A 22,823-nucleotide genomic window follows, 5' to 3' on the forward strand; every position below is an offset into this window, starting at 1 on the left:
CACTCTGCTCAGGAAAGTCACTGAGCTCCACTTGCATTCCTGTCCCTTAGCTGTGTTTGAAAATTCCTCCAGGCAGTGAGCTGGGGTCGATCAGGCTCACAGCATTTGCTTCCCCTCTCCCTGAGATCACTCTTTTGCACTGCCAGTGTTTCTATATCTGAAGAGCAGAGTTATATACATCTTGTCAGATCTTTTAAATTGTGCAAGCAGGAGGGTAAACTGGGTCCCTGCTACTAAGTCTTGATCAGAAGTCTCTCTGTATTTCATTTTTAGGAGAATGATACTAAAAATTGAACAATAAACATAACACTTTCTTAGGGAAACTGGATTGGATCCATAATTTTAACTTTTTTTAATTTTCCTGAAGATGGGCATCCATATTGTAGAAGGGACATTTTGTATGTGTAAATAAATGTTATGTTATTCTGATTGTTAAATGTTTTCCATGTAATTAATTTGACTGTTGATACATCTCTGGCACACAGAATTTTAACAGATGTTTGTACTCTCACATGGCATTTGCATTTTATGCACTCACTAAGTGATTAGCCTACAAATTTATATACAGGAAAGAAAAATTTGTCTGTTTTATTAAACATATCCATTTGGGTTTTTTTTTCCTAGGTCAAAAATCTTACATATTTACCAATTACTAATAACATGGAAGCAAAGCATATGGCTTCTTTTTAAACTAATGCTATAGAACTGTAACTTATATTACTGGTCATGAGGTGGCAGGAACAGACAGATACAGAGGCAGCAGTTTTAAGTGAGAACTACTGTTCTGTCCACCCGAGTTTCTAAATCTTGGACAAATGACTTCTTAGCTCCAGCTGGGGAATGTAGAGGACCCAGGAGAGAGTGGTATCCACCTCCACAAGTGTTCTAATGACTAGATGAGATGATGGCTATTACAAAGGTATATAAAAACTTCAAAGTAAATGAATGAATATAAAACAGGGCTCAATAACCGTATGTCTCAGTTTTTTAATTTCTAAATGAAGATAATGATATGATTAATAGATAATATTTATTGAGAGCTTACTTAGTGAAAGGCCCATTGTCTATTTTTTTGATATTTATAAGATTTCCACTTAGAAGCTGCTATGAATATACTTCATATATACTTCACTGGTGTGAAGGTATAAAGGAACAATCTTAATTCCAGGAAGGACAAGGAACAGTTTTTAGTGGCAGAGCCAAGACCATCTTCTTATTACTGCTTGATACTATTTTCAAATAGAAGTAGTAATAACAATATCTTATACTTCTGTCTCCCTAGACAAGCTGAATGCCCCTTGTAGAATAATGGATTCTACCATGTCTTACAGAAATAAAGGGGTTTAATAGATATAGAATGGGGAAAGAGAACTGGTTTTGAGTCAAAATATCTGGATATGAGTCTTTGTTATGCTAATAATCATTCACCAAATATTCATTGAGAGCTCAAGTCTGTCAGGCCCTCTGAGAAATTAAAGATACAGAACTATAACTGTTCGGAAGATAGATAGATATATAGATATAGCTAGATAGATATTTATACTTATCTATTTATATATGTAGATATATACCAATATCTGCCTATAGATATAGACATATATATAAATTTATATATCAGTTACTTCAATGCCAGATCAGTTCAAAGTGCTTATTAATCTCTTTCCTTAATTCAATTTGACTGAGCAAAAATACTGACCCTCATAAATTAGCATATTCTATTGTCCTCTTCAGATAACTAATGGTTGGTCATTCAATTTAACTTAATGACGAGGACTGATTTTGTTTCATAACATCAATCATGCGAAACGTAGCCAAAAACGTCCTCTTTACATTTTGCATGGGAGATAGCTCCAGAAATTGCCCCAATCCTTTAAACAGAAATTTACTCTGGAAAAGATAAGCAGAATGAATCCTACTATATCCTACAGAAAGTAGGGCTCTAGAAATTTAGCTTTCTATTAATTGTAAAACAACTACTACAACTTTTCCACCTCTAGATTTACTTTATATGTTTGAGGAAAATGTTCTTGAAAATAAATAAAAATCTATTTGAAATGTTATTTTTCAGTAATTTTTTTCTCACAGGTATACTTTGATATATATTACAGTATCCTAATGTTTTTCTAAAGACACTTTGCAGTGGGACATATGAATGCTGTCATATTCTGGGTCACCACAAGCTGAATATATTTTCTAAATCTGTTAGCTATCATGTCAGCAATTCCTAGAAGAGAGATCCAAAACAGCAGATGGCTGAGAATTTAGGTCCCTGTACTTAAGCTAGTAGTAAAGATATCATTACTAATCCACAGACCAAACTGAATCTTTGAATTCCTCAACAGAATATTGCTTAATTATTCTCCAACTTGCAGGTTCAAGGTAATCTAACTCTTAACCACTGCATATTAATCTGTCATGACATACAGCTCATGGGATTTTTTCCATGGATTGATTTACAAAGAAACATTTTTATTGACACAGAGTTAAATCTTTTTTATGTGCCTTATTCTCTGGGAAAAAGGAAAACACATATATATAACTGCACTGAAATCAGTAAAGAATTATAATTTCAGATAAAATTTATCTGTAAAATAATCATATTCATTTGATAGAATCAGTTTTGACCTCCAGCTGAGAAGGGAAAGGTTACATTACAAATCTGTATCTACCAATACTCACCCCTATGCTTTATGATTTCAGTTGTATTTAATATTGTTTTTAAATAAAGTTATCAATAAATTCTGAAATTAGATTCTGGAAAGAAAAAACTTCAATTATATTTGCTATGTGCATTTATGGAATGGTTATCAATATACTGTGATAGATTTGATTGTGGATGTTGAAAGAAAAACTACATTTATGAATCTTTCCATTAGAATGATATTAATAAAGATTGATTAGTATACATTATGTAAACATTGTTTAATTTTAGGAATAAGTTAGAGAAATAGCCTTAGATTGCTTATGTTTCATTTAACAATGCAGAAAAATGTAAGAGAGTTATAAGGACATTTATTTTAAAAGTGTAATATATATTTCTCAATATATGCAAGGTCAAATAGTACCTAAAAAATAAGACATATGCAAAATATCATCTGGTCTACTCTCAACGAGTATTTATGAATAAGCCTCAAAAGGTAAGACACTAAACTGTTATAGGATTTAACGATATACTTTAGATTGGGTTCCTCCACTTTAGGTAAATCAGAACACATGCACACACACACAGACCTGCTCTCCATAATTATACTTGTTCTTATTATTGATGCAGGATCCATCAAAGTGATCAAAATAAATGTATGGGCCTTCTAGGAAGTTTTACACATGAGCATTATCATCTGCCAAAATTTTGGGAAGTGTCAGACTTTAAATAAGTAAACTTCTACATTATTTAACAAATTGATGTCAGAAATAGTAAACAGTTCTCCCAGACTCTCTAAGTACAAATAGATAAATAAAAAGATTTTGATTTCAGAACTCCCTATGCAATAAATTAAAGACACCTATATAAAAACACCTGTTGTTTGAGATAGCTGTGCATATATCATGCACAAACCTCAAAAGTTAAGACACTAAACTGTTTTAGGATTTAAAGATATACTTTAGATTGGGTTCCTCTATTTTAGGTAAATCAGAACACATGCACACACACACACACACGCACACACACACACATCTGCTCTCCATAATTGTACTTGTTCCTATTATTGATAAGAACAAACCCACAAACCAATGTTGCTTTGAGTTGGATGTTACTCGAAATTTTCAAATGAAGAGACAGAGGTGCAGTGAATTGATTAACTTTCCTTAGTCACATATGAGTGAAAGAATCAAAGCTTTCATCTTGCTTTTCGTTTTAAAAGTTCAAACTCCACCATAACATTGCATTGCCAGAAATAAGAAGGGTGTATTTGAAATCATTCTATAAAAAAAAATACTTCATTAGAAGTACCAGCCTGTTATGGAGGAAAATAGAGAAACAGGAAGACAACACTATCTGGGAAAAAAATACATTATGCATCAAGGGAATTTCAGGATATTACTTAGAATTTTAAAAAGTAAGTTCTTAATTATAAATTGGGTATCAAATTTATTATCCTTGAAGTCGGGTCACCAGTTACAAGGCATGGGGGGACTTTCTTCATTTCAAGCATTTCTCCTTTTGACACCAGCTGGGTGTCTTATAAGTCAATTCAATTCTGACACTATCTACCTAGAGATAAGCATTGGGTCCCACAGATTCAAGGCTCATTTCCACAAGACTGCCCCCCAAGGTGCCCCTCCGCTCCAGATGCCAGTTGAAAGTAGGTTGTAAGCTTTGTTTCTGATCTACCTGCTATGGGTTAGAGGTTCCAACCATGCCCTCTTTGGATTGATTAGTTTGCTAGAGCAGCTTTAATAGATCTCACATAAACAGTTTACATACTAGATCACCGATTTATTATAAGAGGATGTAGCTCAGGAACAGTCAGCGGCAAGAGATACACAGGGCAAAGCATGAGGAAAGGACAAGGCGTGTCTCATTTGTTAAAGAGAACTAGGCTTGAGACCTGGGCTCTGTCAATTATGACCTGTGTAACCTTGAACAGATAATTTTCTTCTCATAGATGCAGTCATCTGATCTAAGAAAAACAGGATGGATAACAGTAACCATTACTTAAGGTTATTGTGACTACTAATTGCAGTACTACAGGCACATGTAGACATACTAAGCACTTGATAAATGTCAACATATATTATTTAAATTTTCTTAAGCTAATTAAATTGGGCATGATATAAACCTGAATTACAGAGAACTGACTGTTCATGTCCACAAAGGCTGTCTCTATAGTGACAAAATGCCTTTGAGAGCAGGTGCCACAGATAATAGGGTCACTAAGTGTCATAAAGGTGAAAAGGCCTTTACAAATTAACTTTTTTGTAGTATTGAGGAAGTAGCTTCAAAAAGCTAACATGACTTTAGTAAATTGGTGCAAAAGAAGTAGAGATCATTCTTTTCTTGGGTATCTCCTTGTCTGATACTCTACATCAGCCTTTCAGGTATTGATGATTATTACATTGACTCATGCTTAGATTCTTTTCTAAAAAAATACATAATTTGTCAAAAAAGAACTGAACATATAAAATAGCTTCTTAAAAATATGGACATATCAACTCTTGAACAATTTTTTGTAGGAACAAAACATGAGTATAACATCACGTGTTCTGTTTGATGTTCATTCTCCATTTCCTGGCCCTTTATTGATCCCACTAGAATGGTGGGGTAACCAGGCACTTTAAGATTCATTTCCTCAACTTTTTAAAATATACTGTGCATAAAAGTATATCAGTTCAAAATAAACAAAGAAACATAATCTGAATGTTATTTAGCAGTTTTAAAAAGCGGCTATTTGGAGCCATAATTATAATCATTTTACTTAAATATAGCAGGATTAATGACAATGTCTAGGTAGCATGGTTTACATGAATCAAGATTTTTATTGGGTTTATTGGGCTGAGTAGAACATACTGATTGTTCTCTTGGAATGTACTGAGTAAAACATTTAGTCCTATAGTATCTTGGCTGTCCTTCCACTAAAAAGTTTAATACTAATGTAGTTAAATAAAAATTACCAGAAAACATTAACCAGTGTTTATGTCTTTTTTTCTTTAATTACTAACATTCTTCGATCTTCTCTTTGAAAGAGACAAAGGTAAGAAAACAACTTAAAACTATGAATACGTTTGAATTATATATTTCATAGGCCTGATACTAATGTTTTTTCTAGCAATGACACTCGACTGTAAATTGTCTCTCAAAATGTGTTCTCAAGGGAACTTCCTAAATATCCTGCGACTTGTTAAAATGCAGATTCATGGACCCCATGACATAGTATCCAAGGTAGAATCTCCAAGGCTGCATTTTTAACAAGTTTATTTGGTGTTTTTTTAAGCATTTTTAAGTTGGAGGCCCTCTGGTATTCTGACCCTTTAAGAGCCTGGATCTTCAAAAAGGAATGTTCTGTTCAGCAAAACCTTAATATCGAGAACAACATATAATACACTCACTTAAGTATTTTCATATTAGCTGAACATACATCCTTAAAAACTTTGGTTGATGTAATTACAATAATTTTTCGGGGACTATGTGGAAATTATTTTAAGTACAACATCCTCAAAGGTATTAATATTCAAATTTATCTTTGGCTACATATATAAATATCAGTTGTTTCAGTATTTCTGATTAAACTATTTTCTAATTTAGACTTTGTACTCCACTTCCAAAGGCGAATGCATACTAAAATGTATTGATTTTATTGTATCTCTAACATACATTAATTGATATTCTCCATTTCTATCTTATGAACTGCACCTAGCATTTATGATATGCACTGTTGAATGAATCTTTCCTGCAGACCTAAGAGTTAGGTGATATTACTATTTCCTTTATACAGGTCAGGAAACTAAGGCATGGGGAAGCTATATCATTTACCCAAGCCCTTGTAGCCTAAGATGATGAAACCAGAATTCAAGCCAAGGCCGTCTGGCCCAGAGTCTATACTCTTCCCCTCTGACATGAGATTGATAAATTTCTCTGAGGTTAAAAGTTGGAAGCTTTGATTTTATTGGGCTTTTTGCCTAATTCTTTCCATAGTAAGTGAGAGAGAGAGGTCAAATTCAAAAAAAGAAAATCTGAACAGGTCTTGTTAGAAATAAATCCTTTTGGCGCACTTCTCAGAAATAATGTGCTATTGTATTTTGCAGCATGTGCCAATAAAAATTATTTATCAAAAATTAATATTCCAACTTCATACAGTGAAACCTGACTTTTATTTTTCTCTTGTAAAATCAGTCACAAAACAAAAAGGCCTTGCAGGGGGTTTTGCTGTGTGTCTGACTTCACTATTTCTATTACAGAAGCTCTTCATCACCATGGACTTGAATGTTAAGAAAAAAATTAATATGGTTTATAGCAGTAATCCTCTTAAATGCTTGAGACTTTGCCAGCTTTCAACTAACAAGCCAGGTTATTAACGGCTGCGGTCTTACAACACTCAGGGATTATTGTCTAGGTCTGCTGACGAGGCATTGCTAGTGACCAGTTTGTAAAATGCAATCTGTTATTTCATTTCACAACCTGATCAATGATTAAAACTGCTTGAAGTACAAAAACCTGCCTTCCCAACCAGCTGATGATTTTTGCAATACATAGACCTGAATGGCTCTTTTTATGTGTGATTAAAGGTTCTGATTATTACCTGTGTAAGTTATCTGGCAGCTTTTTTTTTTGGCTTTTGGTTTGATCCAGTAAACTTGAAAAGAACATCAAGATTAAAAAAAAAATTAACATTACCTTTAACTAAAAAAATGACAGCTCTGTCAGAAGACTGTCTCCCTTCACCTGATTCTTAATACAGAGTTTCTGACAAGTATACAGATTTGCCTTAATTATTTATTCATTTCATTGAAACCATCTTCATCTGCTTTAAATTTCTAATAAGTCTATTTAAATAAAGAGAATCCTATTTTAATATTGATTTTATATTTAAAAATCATGAAGATGTCTGTATTTAAACAGAAGTGATATGAAGCAATGGTAATGGTCATATAAGTAAATGGCCGAAATAAAATGCTAATTACATTAGGTAATGACATGATAGAATTTCAAACCAAGTTAGTATAAAATAGCTACAACTGTCAGTGGATTACACAATAATAAGAAAGTATTATTGTTGCTAGAAAATACAGAAGCTGTAATCTGAAAAAAGAAAGAACAGAAGAAAATATCTTATTTTCTCATTCATAAATTGAACAAGTTGGGTCTACCAGAATAGTTTCCTTTGGCAAAGCATGGCAATTGCCCTGCTCTGTATGCCTCAGACCTGGCTTCAGGTTGCCACATGGTTTTATTTGTTTTTTAGTTTGGTTTGGATAGGTTGATTTTACTTGTCTCATTAGCTCCAATCTAAAGACCTGCCTATTCCACTCTGTCCCCTTCGAGCATCTAGATCATGTCTTTGCAAATTTGCTTCTTCTAAGAGATATACAAATTCAGCTGAATTTTGCTATTGTCTCCAGCCCCTAGCAAAAGCCACTCTTTCTACTAAAGTATGTACACTGAAAGCATGAAGATTTTGGATTTAAACACAGCACTACCCATCTGAAAGGCAGTGAGGGAGACTCTGGGTATCGTGGACATTTTACTTCTAGGATTTTTTTCCTGACTTGTAAATAACAATGGGACAGAGGCAGGTAAGAAGGTTCCTACTGCTCCCACCCACTACTCCACCCAAATACAGATGGAGACAGATGCAAGTGTAAACACTATAGACTAGTATTACAAGTGGGAGAAAACAAGTCAAGTCACAGCGTTTGCAGAAAGGGAAGGTAGGTAATACTCATGCCTGGATTTTTCACTCATGAATCCTGGTGAGAACACTGTTTCCTGCAAGAGTCCTCTATGTGACAGGCTTCAAAAATTCTCTTTTCACAACAAAAGTGATAGAGAATTTTTTTCCTACATGTTTGAAAACTCTATCACCTTATTTAATTGCATAGATTTCTAGAAATGGAATCGGAAATGCAAAATAATTTTCCCTCATAATTTTAAGGCATCATGCATCCCATATTTCTTAAGTGCATTGGGCAACCCACTGCCATTCTACATATTATTCTTCAAAACATAAAATAAGTTTTTACTCCTGTCTGGAAGCTTTTATGAACTTATTACTAAACATGGTATTCTGACATTAATGATATGTCTTTCATATCAAAACATGTCTTTCTGTATTTTTTGTCCCCTTGTCATTTTGATGGGAACTTATTTAGTCCTTGCAGAAAAATTTTAAGAATTAAATCTCAAGAGCCTAGATAATTATAGCTTTCAATAAGTATTAATTTTTGCCCCTACTCCAGTTTATTTCATCCCATGTAGTGATTAAATTGTAATCATACAGTGGGTAACTCTAACCACTGATCCAGGGCAACAAGTTTAAATTTTGATCTCTTTTAATATGCAAATCTCCCTAAGAAAGTTTTTATGAATAATTTACATGTCTATGTGAGAAAGTTTCATCTATGTCTTTTTAAGTAATTTTGTGTAGGGAGATGATAAGAATACAGATTTAGAGTGAGAAATTTCTACAAAAGGGAGAAAAGTTATTTTGTTTTTTTGGTTTTTTTTTTAAAGGCAATTTACAAGGAGGACAGAGTTATGAAATCAGATGTTTCATTTTTTACCACTTAGTCTGGGTAAGAATCTGGCTTCTTAAAACCCTCATTACACTTTTATATCAGTCAATACACTGTAATTTGCTATAGATATAACCATTGGCCAAAGCTGATGCTTTGTAAAATTAGCTATGATTTCAGATAACCTGATTATTTCTTTTATTCAAAGATGTCTAATTCTGTATGCAAAGTTTCCAGTGTTTGTACCAATCATACATATCAAATTGTATTCAAATGTTATTTGCCAATTAAGAAAACATACATACTTGGACCTTTAGAGTGATGGGTTAAAGAGGGAGGAGTTGGATCTGAATCTCTAATGCTTACTTGCCAGGGATTCTGATATTTTCCACGTCCATGCAAATATACATACCTTCTTCCCCATTAGATTAAAAAAATAACATGTATGAGATAACACACTCAGCACTATAATGTATTCATGCATTATTCATATGAAAAAATCTGAGGCACAATACTGTATAGGACAGTAATGAATTTTGTAGAATATAGAAAATAAACTTTCTTCAATATCTTATCATTTATCATATCTCTATATTTCTATCTAGATATATAAAATTGTATACACCTTCCAAATTGTAATAATATAGTAATATATTAGACTTTTTTTTTTTTGCACTTTACTCCTGAAATGCTCAAGGGATTTTCACATCAATGATCTCACTTGTTTATCCAACACTCCTGTGAGGTGGGAGCAGTTATCATATTGTGATATCTGTTTCAGAGGCAATATTTTTTGAAGCTCCACGTTCAGCTATGGTGTGTTTCATTCAATGACAGAGGCAATTTTAGGGGAAATTGTAGATGTACCACTGTGGATACCATCTGCTTAAAAATATTCTCCACAAGTATCCATCAGCATTGTCTCCTACATAACTTACAGAGCTCCTTTGAAAGTTTCTTATCACATGGTTATGTAACTACCTCCAAATTTCCTTAAATCAGAACAAATTGGATTAAGCCTATGGATAGGAACAATAAAATTGGTAATGGGAATGATGGAGGTAGGAAAAAGGTAAAGCAGATTCAATACAGTTCCTGATATTCAGAAGGATTTATATAAAATGTGTGGATTTCAATACACCACACTGAAGAATGGGGGCTTTGTTCTTTGTTTTCCAGACAGGAAAGAAAAGGAAACTGGAGGCTTTGTAAAATCTTTCAGCAAGACACTTTTGACAAGTGATCAAATCATTGAAAACTTCTTCCTGAAAAATAATGTTCAGAGGTAGTCTAAGTATACGCCCTGTGACAGCATGAACATCTTTTCCTTTGTGTTGACATCCATTCTAATAACAGAAAATGTAGACAGACTATCTGACACCCTTACCAAACCAAAAAGACTGTAACTTCATGTCTCTGGCATAAAATTCTTATTAGTGCAAACAGTCTCATTGTTTAAAAATGTTTTTGAAACTGCCTTTTTACTTTTGATTATACATTAATATAAAGGAATGTGGTAGATAGAAACACAATATAACTTAAGAAATAATGGTATCATTCAGTAAGTTGTAAATATTGCCTAGTAGGATAATGGCCTTCCCTACTGTACCATGACAATGACATATTTTTGAAATAAATACATAAATAGCTTTTCAGTGTTTCTATACATAAAGATACTTTAAAAGGTCAGCTTATTACTAAGGAAACATTCAAACACAATAAAGTAAAAATAATGGTGTAGACTTTTGACGTAACGATCACCTCTGGCAATCTTATTTCATCTGGATCTGACTCAGTAAACCTACCTGCCAAGACACCCAGATTATTTTAAGTAAAGTCCCAAACATCATACAATTTATCAGTAAACATTTCATTGACTGCAAAGTGAAAGAATCATTTCCTAAAATATAAACTCAACATAACCAAGCCTTTCTAATAGTAGTAACAATTTACTTAATACCAACTATTTAGTGATTCTTCCAGATTTCCCTAATTGTCTATTTTTTTATTGTTTTGCCTTGAAAAGCCATACAATGCAATCAGCTGATACATTACCTCATCTCTGATGTATAAACTTACTCCCAATTCCTCTTTCTATTTCTTGCAACTTATTTTTAAAAGTAGCCTGTTCATTATCATGTCATTGGTTCTGTTCATTGCGTAGCTGTAGTCATTTTGAATTTCTCTCTGTCACTTGTATTTCCTCTAAATTGATAGTGAGCTAGTTAGATATATGACTCCTGTTTGATCATATTCAGATTTGATTTTTTGACAAGAATATCTATTTTCTCCTTGTAAGACTCCAAATCTTTGTAACAAAGTAGCAGTGAAAGAATATGTACTTTGAGAGTCATGGCATCTGTATTGGATTCAATTCTACCACTTACTAGCTTTAGTGTCTGAATGTTGGCAAATTCAAAAACCTGTGACCCACTTTCCACAGATACCCTTACAGTGTCTTCTTTCACGTCAATGCTACATTTCATAGTACTTTCATGATACTCGAGTGATTAACCGGTTGGAAAGCTAATACAGGCAGAATTCCTGGAGAAACTGAGATTCCAGCTGCTTGTGGAAAGCAGGGATCCATATCCGGCTGCTCTGGGACAAAAGCTTATACCTGTGTGCTTGGCTCACTGGTTCGGGCAATGGAGACAGGCACTGCTGCGGGGAGGCAGGTTACAGCTCTTTCTTCCCGCCAGGCACCAATACCGCTCTGCTGCAACCCCCAACATTGCTTCAGGGGCTCAGCAGCTCCAGAATAGAGCTTCTGGACACTAGAGGGCGCCATATACAAACATGAAATGCTAAAGGAACCTTGTCCAGAGTAAAATTATTAATACAACTCCCGAGAAAGATTTAAATGATATGGACCTCATGACTCTTCCTGAAAGGGAGTTCAAAATAAAAATCATCAATACTTTAATGGAGGTATGAAAAGACATCCAAGAACTCAGGAATGAATTCAGGTCGGAGATCCAATCTTGAAGAGCACTATGGAGGGTATTAAAAGCAGGTTGGATAGAGTGGAGGAGAAGATAAATGAAACAGAAACTAGAGATGAGGAATACAAAGAAGCTGAGGCACAGAGAGAAAAAAGGATCTCTAAGAATGAAAGAATATTGAGAGAACTGTGTGACCAATCCAAGTGGAACAATATTCACATTATAGGGATACCAGAAGAAGAGAAAGAGAAAGGGATAAAAAGTGTCTTTGAGGAGGTAGTTGCTGGAAACTTCCCGAGTCTGGGGAAGGAGATAGTCTCTCAGGCCATGGAGTTTCACAGATTTCCTAACACAAGGGACCCAAGGAAGACAACAAGACATATAGTAATAAAATTGGCAAAGATCAAGGATAAGGACAGACTGTTAAAAGCAGCCAGAGACAGAAATAAGATCACATACAAAGGAAAGCCCATCAGGCTAACATCAGATTTCTCAGCAGAAACCTTACAGGCCAGAAGGGAGTGTCATGATGTATTTAATACAATGAAGCAGAAGGGCCTGGAACCAAGATTATCATTTAAATTTTAAGGAGGGATTAAACAATTTTCAGATAAGCAAAAGCTGGGAGAATTGACCTCCCACAAACCATCTCTACAGTGTATTTTGGAGGGACTGCTATAGATGGAAGTGTTCCTAAGGTTTAACAGCTGTCACCAGAGGAAATAAAACCACAGTTAAGAAAGTAGAACAGCTAATTACTAAGCAAATGCAAAATTAAATTAACTATCCCCAAAGTCAATCAATGGACAGACATAGAATACAGAATATGATACCTAATATATAAAAATGGAGGAGGAAGAAAAAGGAGGAGAAAAAGAAAAGTACCTTTAGATTATGTTTGTAACAGCATATTAAGTGAGTTAAGTTAGACTCTTAGAAAGTAAGGAAATTAACCTTGAACCTTTGGTAACCACGAATCTAAAGCCTGCAATGGCAATAAATACATACCTATCGATAATCGCCCTAAATGTAAATGGACTGAATGCAACAATCAAAAGACATAGAGTCACTGAAAGGATAAAAAAGCAAGACCCATCTATATGCTGCCTGCAAGAAACTCACTTTAAACCCAAAGACATACACAGACTAAAAGTGAAGAAATGGAAAAAGATATTTCATGCAACTAACAGAGAGAAAAAAGCAGGAGTTGCAGTACTTGTAACAGACAAAATAGACTTCAAAACAAAGAAAGTAACAAGAGACAAAGAAGGACATTACATAATGATAAAGGGGTCAATCCAACAAGAAGATATAACCGTTATAAATATCTATGCTCCCAACAGAGGAGCACCCACATATGTGAAACAAATACTAACAGAATTAAAAGTGGAGATAGAATGCAATGCATTAATTCTAGGAGACTTCAACACTTCACTCACTGGGAAGGACAGATCAACCAGACAGGAGATAAGTAAGGAGACAGAGGCACTGAACAACGTATTAAAACAGATAGACCTAACAGACATCTACAGAACTCTACACCCAAAAGCAACAGAATACACATTCTTTCAAGTACACATGGAACATTTTCAAGAATAGAGCATATACTAGGCCACAAAAAGAGCCTAAGTAAATTCAAAAAGATTGAAATTGTACCAACCAGTTTCTCAGATCACAAAGCTATGAAACTAGAAATAAATTACTCAAAGAAAATGAAAAATCCCACAAACACATGGAGGCTTCACAACATGCTCCTAAATAACCAATGGATCAATGACCAAATAAAAACAGAGATCAACCAATATATGGAGACAAATGACAACAATAATTCAACATCGCAAAATCTGTGGGACACAGCCAAGGCTGTGCTAAGAGGAAAGTATATTGCAATACAGTCCTACCTCAAGAAAGAACAACAATCCCATATGAGCAGTCTAAATTCACAGTTAATGAAACTAGAAAAAGAACAACAAATGAGGCCCAAAATCAGTAGAATGAGGGACATAATAAAGATTAGAGCAGAAATAAATAAAATTGAGAAGAATAAAACAATAGAAAGAATCAATGAAAGCAAAAGCTGGTTCTTTGAGAAAATAAACAAAATAGATAAACCCCTAGTCAAACTTATCAAGAAAAAAAGAGAGTCTATACACATAAACAGAATCAGAAATGAGAATGGAAAAATCACTACGGACACCACAGAAATACAAAGAATTATTAGAATACTTTGAAAAATTATATGTTAACAAACTGGAGAACCTAGAAGAAATGGACAACTTTCTAGAAAAATACAACCTTCCAAGGCTGACCAAGGAAGAAAGAGAAAATCTGAACAGACCAATTACCAGCAATGAAATTGAACTGGTAATCAAAAACCTACCTAAGAACAAAACCCCGAACCAGATGGCTTCACTGCTGAATTTTATCAAACATTTAGTGAAGACCTAATACCCATTCTCCTTAAAGTTTTCAAAAAAACAGAAGAGGAGGTAATACTTCCAAACTCATTCTATGAGGCCAGCATCACTCTAATACCAAAACGAGGCAAAGACACCACAAAAAAGAAAATTACAGACCAATATCCCTGATGAACATAGATGCAAAAATACTCAATAAAATATTACCAAACTGAATTCAAAAATACATCAAAAAGATCATCCATCATGATCAAGTTGGATTTATGCCAGGGATGCAAGGATGGTACAACATTCGAAAATCCATCAACACCATCTATCACATCAACAGAAAGAAGGACAAAAACCACAAAATCATCTCCATAGATGCTGAAAAAGCATTTGACAAAATTCAACATCCATTCATGATAAAAACTCTCAACAAAATGGATATAGAGGGCAAGTACTTCAACATAATAAAGGCCATATATGACAAACTCACAGTCAACATTATACTTAACAGCGAGAAGCTGGAAGCTTTTCCTTTAAGATCGGGAACAAGACAAGGATGTCCACTCTCCCCACTTCTATTCAACATAGTACTGGAGGTCATAGCCACAGCAATCAGACAACACAAAGAAATAAAAGGCAGCCAGATTGGCAAGGAATATGTTAAACTGTCCATGTTCGCAGATGACATGATATTGTACATAAAAAACTCTAAAAATCCACTCCAAAACTCTTTGATGTAATATCTGAATTCAGCAAAGTTGCAGAAAACAAAATTAATACATGGAAATCTGTGGCATTCTATACACTAACAATGAACTAGCAGAGAGAGAAATCAGGAGAACAATTCCATTCACAACTGCATCAAGAAGAGTAAAATACATAGGAATAAACCTAACCAAGGAAGTGAAAGACCTATACTCTAAAAACTGCAATACATTCATGAGAGAAATTAAAGAAGATACCAATAAATGGAAACACATCCCATGCTCATGGCTAGGAAGAATTAATATTGTCAAAATGGCCATCCTGCTTAAAGCAATTTACAGATTCAGTGCAATTCCTATCAAAATACCAAAAACATTCTTCAACGAACTGGAGAAAATCATTCTAAAATTCGTATGGAACCACAGAAGACCTAGAGTAGTCAAAGCAATCCCGAGAAGGAAAAATAAAGCAGGGGGAATTATGCTCCCCAACTTAAAGCTCTACTACAAAGCCACAGTAATCAAGACAATTTGGTACTGGCACAAGAACAGACCCATGGACCAATGGAACAGACTAGAGAGCCCTGATATAAACCCAACCATATATGGTCAACTTAATATATGATAAAGGAGCCATGGACATACAATGGGGAAATGACAGCCTCTTCAACAGCTGATGTTGGCGAAACTGGACAGCTACATGCAAGAGAATGAAACTGGATTATTGTTTAACCCCATACACAAAAGTAAACTCAAAATGAATTAAAGACTTGAATGTAAGCCATGAAACCATAAAACTCTTAGAAGACAACATAGACAAACATCTCCTGAATATAAGCATGAGCAACTTCTTCCTGAACCCATCTCCTCGAGAAAGAGAAACAAAAGTAAAAATGAACTCATAGGACTACATCAAACTAAAAAGTTTTTGTACAGCAAAGGTCATCATCAACAAAACAAAAAGGCATCCTACAGTATGGGAGAATATATTTGTAAATGACATATCTGACAAGGGGTTAACATCCAAAATATATAAAGGACTTACACACCTCAATACCCAAAAAGCAAATAACACAATTAACAAATGGGCAGAGGATATGAAGAGACAGTTCTCCGAAGAAGAAATTCAGATAGCAACAGACACATGAAAAGATGCTCCACACCACTAATCATCAGAGAAATGCAAATTAAAACCACAATGAGATATCACCTCACACCAGTAAGGATGGCTAGCATCGAAAAGACTAAGAATAACAAATGTTGGTGAGGATGCACAGAAAGGGGAACCCTCCTACACTGCTGGTGGGAATGTAAGCTAGTTCAACCATTGTGGAAAGCAATATGGAGGTTCCTCAAAAAACTAAAAATAGAAATGCCATTTGACCTGGGAATCCCACTCCTTGGAATATACCCAAAGAATACAACTTCTCAGATTCAAAAAGACATATGCACCCCTATGTTCATTGCAGCACTTTTTACAATAGCCAAGATATGGAAGCAACCTAAGTGTCCATCTGTAGATGAATGGATAAAGAAGATGTGGTACATATACACAATGGAATACTATTCAGCCATAAGAAAGAAACAAATTCTACCATTTGCAACAGCGTGGATAGAGCTGGAAGACATTATGCTCATTGAAATAAGCCAGGTGGAGAAAGACAAATGACAAATGATTTCCCTCATTTGTGGAGTATAACAATGAGGGAAAACTGAAGGAACAAAATGGCAGCAGACTCAGAGACTCCAAGAATGAACTAATGGTTACCAAAAGGGAGGTGTGTGGGAGGGCAGGTGGGGAGGAAGGGAGAAGGGGACTGAGAGGTATTATGTTTAGTACAAATGGTGTGGGGGATCACGGGGAGAACAGTGTATCACAGAGAAGGGACAGAGTGGATCTCTGGCAACTTGCTGCACTGATGGACAGTGACTGCATTGGGGTATGAGTGGGGACTTGATAATATGGGTAAATGTAGTAAACAGATTGTTTTTCATTGTGAAACCTTCATAAGAGTTTATATCAATCATACCTTAATAAAAAAATTAAAAGAAAAAGAAAAGATAGATATTGGAACAGGCAAAACATTGGTTAAAGACAATTTGCAAAAAGACATGTCCAAATCAAAAGGCAATCCTGATGCCCTTCTCTGATAAATTACGTGAGTGAATTAAATGCTGCTAGTCTAGTAGCAGATAAAAAGATGATTTTCTGACAAAGTATGGTGCTGAACGAGTTACAGATTTGGAGATCCAAGCTATTTAGGACAAAACAGGAGAATCTAAGATTGAGCAATTTGGAATGAACAAACATTGTCTAGAGAGAAAACTGATTCTTTTCTTTTAATGTTTACATATTTGTTATTATTATACATTATTCATATCTGATATAGAGAATGTTAGTTAAAACTTGCCAAAATTCTATTGAAGAATTTGTGATTTTAGCAGAATCTGAATCCTAGCATAGTAATATTTTCAAAGTGAAAGAAATTTGTATCTTTTCTTTAAATATATGTATGTCCTGGCTGTGCAACCTGTCATGCTATATTTCAGAGAGTGGTAAATAAATGATTTCTAAAAACACTTCTATAAGAGAGACCAGTTAACTATTTCAGTGAAACAACTGTCACAAAACAAATATACTATTTGATAAAGGTTTACTGAGTACTGAAAAAGCCAAATAGAGTAACAGAAGTCCAGGCAATCTTATCATTTGCAAACTACAGGAATTAGGGTTATTTAAGCCAAAGACTAAGGCTTGACCTAGACCAAATTATTGGTGCACAAAATAAGCTATTGTCTTAGATTTGAAGAGGTGCATTGTAAATAATGAAGTCTCTATTATCTAAAAGTGAGAAAATTGGGCAAACAGGAAAGAATTTAAAAAGCTGACTTTTTTTACTCAATATATGAAAGATTTTTACAATCACTTGAGTTAACTCAAAATGAAGTGGATACTGTTCAGGTGTCAATTAACTGTAGCTAATTTTCACACAGATAGCAATATTATAAAGCTGACTGAGGTTGTTCATCTATCAATTTCTCTGAGATTCTGTGTACTTCTGAGTATCACTGATTATAACATGCTTGGAAAGGTACACCTATAAAGACAAAAAATATAACCCACATAACAAAGTACATTTATTTGATTGTTTAATATAGGTATGAGGTCAAAGTGCATAATTCAGTGAAAAATATATATAAGGCTGAATTAGCCATTTTATTTCTATTTTGGTTTTAAAAGATACACTTACTACCTTTCTTACTGTGGTGTTAGGAAATCTACTGGTGCACTGTTAAAACTGTTGAAGAGAGAGATAAATCTTGGCAAGCCATCAATTAGCATATATGAACAGGGATCCTGGCTCTGACGTTAAGGGCAGGCATAACAATTTAAAGAAATGGTTTTGTACACAACTGAATATATTTTATTTGTTTGTGTACGCTGTGTCTGTATGTAAAATATTTAATTATTGCTTGTTAAGGAAGTAAAAACTATTCATTTTAGTGAAAAGAGTGACCTAGATTTTTTCCATAACTAATGCCTAAAAATTCAGTATGTAAAGTACATAATTACAGCTTTAAAATAATAATAATAATGACAACAAGGTAATGAAATATACAAGGTAATCTCTCATATCATCTAAGTGTATCCTTTAAGAGAGTTTCCTGACTCTTCACTATTTCAGGGCTTTGTCCCAAATACCCAGGCACCTAATTTTGACAATACAAAGGTCTAGTAGATTGAAGAACAAGAACTTTAGCCCTATTATTTAAAAATAACTTTGAGACTCAGAAAATAAAAATATATATCAAGAAATAGAAGCAATACTTAATTACAGGTTTTCTAATTTCTACTCTACTACTTCTTTCCATAATGCTCTATGTATATTACCTTTGTAACTAGGAAAAAGGTGTTATCAAGTAAAATTTAGGCAAAACTGTCATCTTCAAACTGTAGGAAGTGATAAATAACAACATAGTAGTAAATTAACTGTACAAAAAGGGAATATAAATTGTTGTACTCTTTTAGGATTTAACAATATTTACCTAATGCATCAAAAAATGTCATATAACTTTGACACACAAATTTCTCTTTTAACAATTTACTATAGGGATAAAATTACATAAATTGAGGACTATTTATGTACCAGATAGTTTACAATTTATGACAGAAAAACTCTAAAAATAGCCAAACTACATAATAAAAGATTGCTACATAATTATATAACATATGCATAATTGCTACATACATAAACTTATATATGTGTATAATTTATATGTTTACATATAGTAATATATTTATGAAATAAAATATTGCAGACTTTAAAAATCATATATATTCATATGTGTATATGTGGTATGAGAAAGTAAGTTTCATACTGCAAGTAAAATTTTCTGCTGGAAAATACAGAATGAATGATCCAGATACATGTTTATGCATTTATTTATTTTTAGTGATCATGTATTAATATAATAAAATATTCCTGTTATATTAAATTGATAAAGCAATGATTATTCCTCTGAAGGATGGTAGGGTTCACTAGAGAAAGCTTCACTAGTGAAATTCTGAAATATTATGATTTCCCCAGATTTTTTCAGGGCCAGAATCAATTCATATCTGATCTGTCATCTTTAGACCATTATGTAAATGATATTAGGATTACTCTGTCAAGTAGACAACTATTCTATATAATTTAGAATCCAAAAGCTTCCTAATGACTTTCTAATTTCCTTGGTGTGACTGTCTTACACTTTGACTACTACTCAAAAAAAATAATATTAAAGACATGTATGTAATATGTCACGTGAAACAATGAATGGTATGAAGCAACAAAAAAAACTCTAGTCTGAATTGAAGATCTGCCCCTCACTAATCACCTAATTTCAGGCAAATCATTTAAGCCCATTACCTTTTTGACAAAAAAAGAGCTCACATTTTGTCATCTGAAATTTTTTATGTCCTAAAATTCTTTATTTAATATGTGGGAAAAGAATTGCACTAGACATTAAAGCATAGGATTTAGGGGAAGCTCTGAGCCACTGCTCATCGATATAGCCCAGAAAATGACCACGCTGAAGACAAACGTCAAAGGAGTGAAGATGTGGAACGAGATGGGTGCAGTTCCCAAGAGAGAAATAGTAAGCTTCCTTCAAGATTATAAATTCAAACTTTATTTTGCAGAGTTTGAAACACTGATGCCAGATAATAGAAAAGGGAAGAAGTAGGAAGTAGTATTACTTGAAATGATGAATACACTTCAAACAAACCACATATTATGATTCGTTTATTCCTCACAAAATTGGGAGCAAAATGTAAAATTAGCCTCTTTTACTATTGGAGAAACAAGCTTAAAGCTGGTAGGTAACGTACTGCCAAAGCACATATAGAGGAAGAGGAAAATGTAGATGCTAGGTTTTCAAACCATATGTAACAGCAGAGTCCATTTTCCTTTCAGTGTATTCTAACATGCACCTGTTTCTACCAGATTGGAAGACAGAAGATCAGATATGGAAAAATATACATTTCTGTTCTGCAATTCTATGCTAGAAACATTTAATGAAAGTCATTCAATGATGAAAATTAATCCAGCAAAAACAAAACGTGTAAATGATGATGATGATCATCAACCTGAACCCACTACAAGAGCACAAATAATATTTAATGCAATTTTTGTCTACATATCTGGTACATTATCATTAGAGAAATATGCCTTCAAAGACATTGAAAGCTGGCTATTAAAATATATATCTGTAACCATTATGCCTTAGCTTAGCTCACTATAGAAATGACCTATGTTTTTAAATGGTCTATTAAACACTTCCAATCAACAATCAGGAGAAAAAATTCCTTAATGTGGACACTTATGTGTTAGTCTACCCCATATAAACAAACATATTTTAGTGAGAAAATGAGTAGACATGTGTAATAAGCCTACTCAAGTGTTATGAAAGTGATTAAAAATATTTATAGACTATGTATCATGAAACCAAAATACACCTTTTTTTTTTCCTGGAGATGACTCTATTGTAAATAAATAATATAGTTAATGCCATACATTCATCATATTCTGTACTAATTATTTTTTTTCCTTTTCTAGGATCTGTGATATAGTTTAAAGTAGCAAAGTCAACAACAGTTAAAATGATTAAAACTTTGTTTTTAATAAGAATTTTATTCTAACTTGTATTAATGTTCATTTTAAAATGTTCCTGTATTGTGGTGCCATCTGTCTTTTCCTTTTTATAGCACCTAAGCACTATAATCATAGCACTCAAGGGAGATCATAATTTTTCTTCATGATATAGAAGGCATTCCACATTTAATTCAAAAGAAATAGCTTGATTCAAACTCCAAAGTAACTGGGAAGAAACTGTTGATAAAATTAAAAACTGAGACTTCCTCACTTTAAAATTTTTTTCTTATTATCTACATTCACATTAAGTTCAAAATGAGTGACTAGGCTATAAATTTTTCTTTGTCTTGACAGGGGAAAAAAATATCTCAAGTCAGTCAATGAGCTGCATTTTTGAACTTCTAAAATTCTCCCTAAAACAGCAGCAATATTCTTTTGAATATATGACTTTGAAATCACCTTTTGAGCATATTGAAATCAATTAAACAATAAGCATATTCTCATTTACAAAAGAAATCAATCAGCTGTCATTTTTGATTGATTATTCGTAGTTGGAGTGATATTTAATCTATGAATTTATTACACATTTTTCTACTACTATAAAATGGCATATGAATTAGAAATGATGTCTCACAGTAAATGGACAAAAAATCTAGTTCTCTCCCAACACCTTTAGTGAAGTTTTCCTTAAAACCATGTGATCACCTGTTATTCAAAAAGGTGAGTTGTTTTTGTTAGGCATAATAACTGCTGTGCTATTAAAGAGATAAACACAAGTCAAAATTGAACCTAAAATATGTGCTCAGAGCAACTAAGCTAACTATATTATATTAGCATGATCCATAGGATTCTTTAGAAAGCCCTTATTTGCTATTTTCACTGGAATATATGGTGCATGGGACCGAAGTAATTTTGTGGGTAAGGTCACCTAACTTGTACCCCTGTAACACTATAGGTCACTGACCAGTCTTGTTCTAAATGCAGACATTTAAAATATTTTCCACATCTGCATTTTGAAATTATGGAATTGGACTCATCCATAATTAAATGACATTGTTGTGGGGGTGGGTCTGCCCAGCGGAAATGAAGAAGAAATTTTTCACAGGAATTGTTTATAATTACTAGAGGATGGTTATGGTAAATATAGATGACATTTAGCTAATATTATTATTGTTTTTAAAGTTTTAAAGTTCCTGTATTGCCTGTACCAGGGCAGACTACTTTCTCCAACCCTGACCCTTGGTATGCCACTACTTGGATAATTTTCCCAATACATTTCCAAAACATAAAATCCTCTCCCTCAGAAAGATATGGTAAGCAAACCATTTCAATGTAACTATGTTGCTAAGCAGGTAATTTATTTTGTCCGTAGGCAACCACTTTCAATGCTATTTTTTTTCCAAAGATTGTTCTTCCATTTTGCAATTAGCACTACAGTTTTGTCTCTGGGAAGAAAAGCAAAAA

The sequence above is a fragment of the Manis pentadactyla genome, chromosome 17 (assembly GCF_030020395.1).
Source record: "Manis pentadactyla isolate mManPen7 chromosome 17, mManPen7.hap1, whole genome shotgun sequence".
Taxonomy (NCBI): domain Eukaryota; kingdom Metazoa; phylum Chordata; class Mammalia; order Pholidota; family Manidae; genus Manis; species Manis pentadactyla.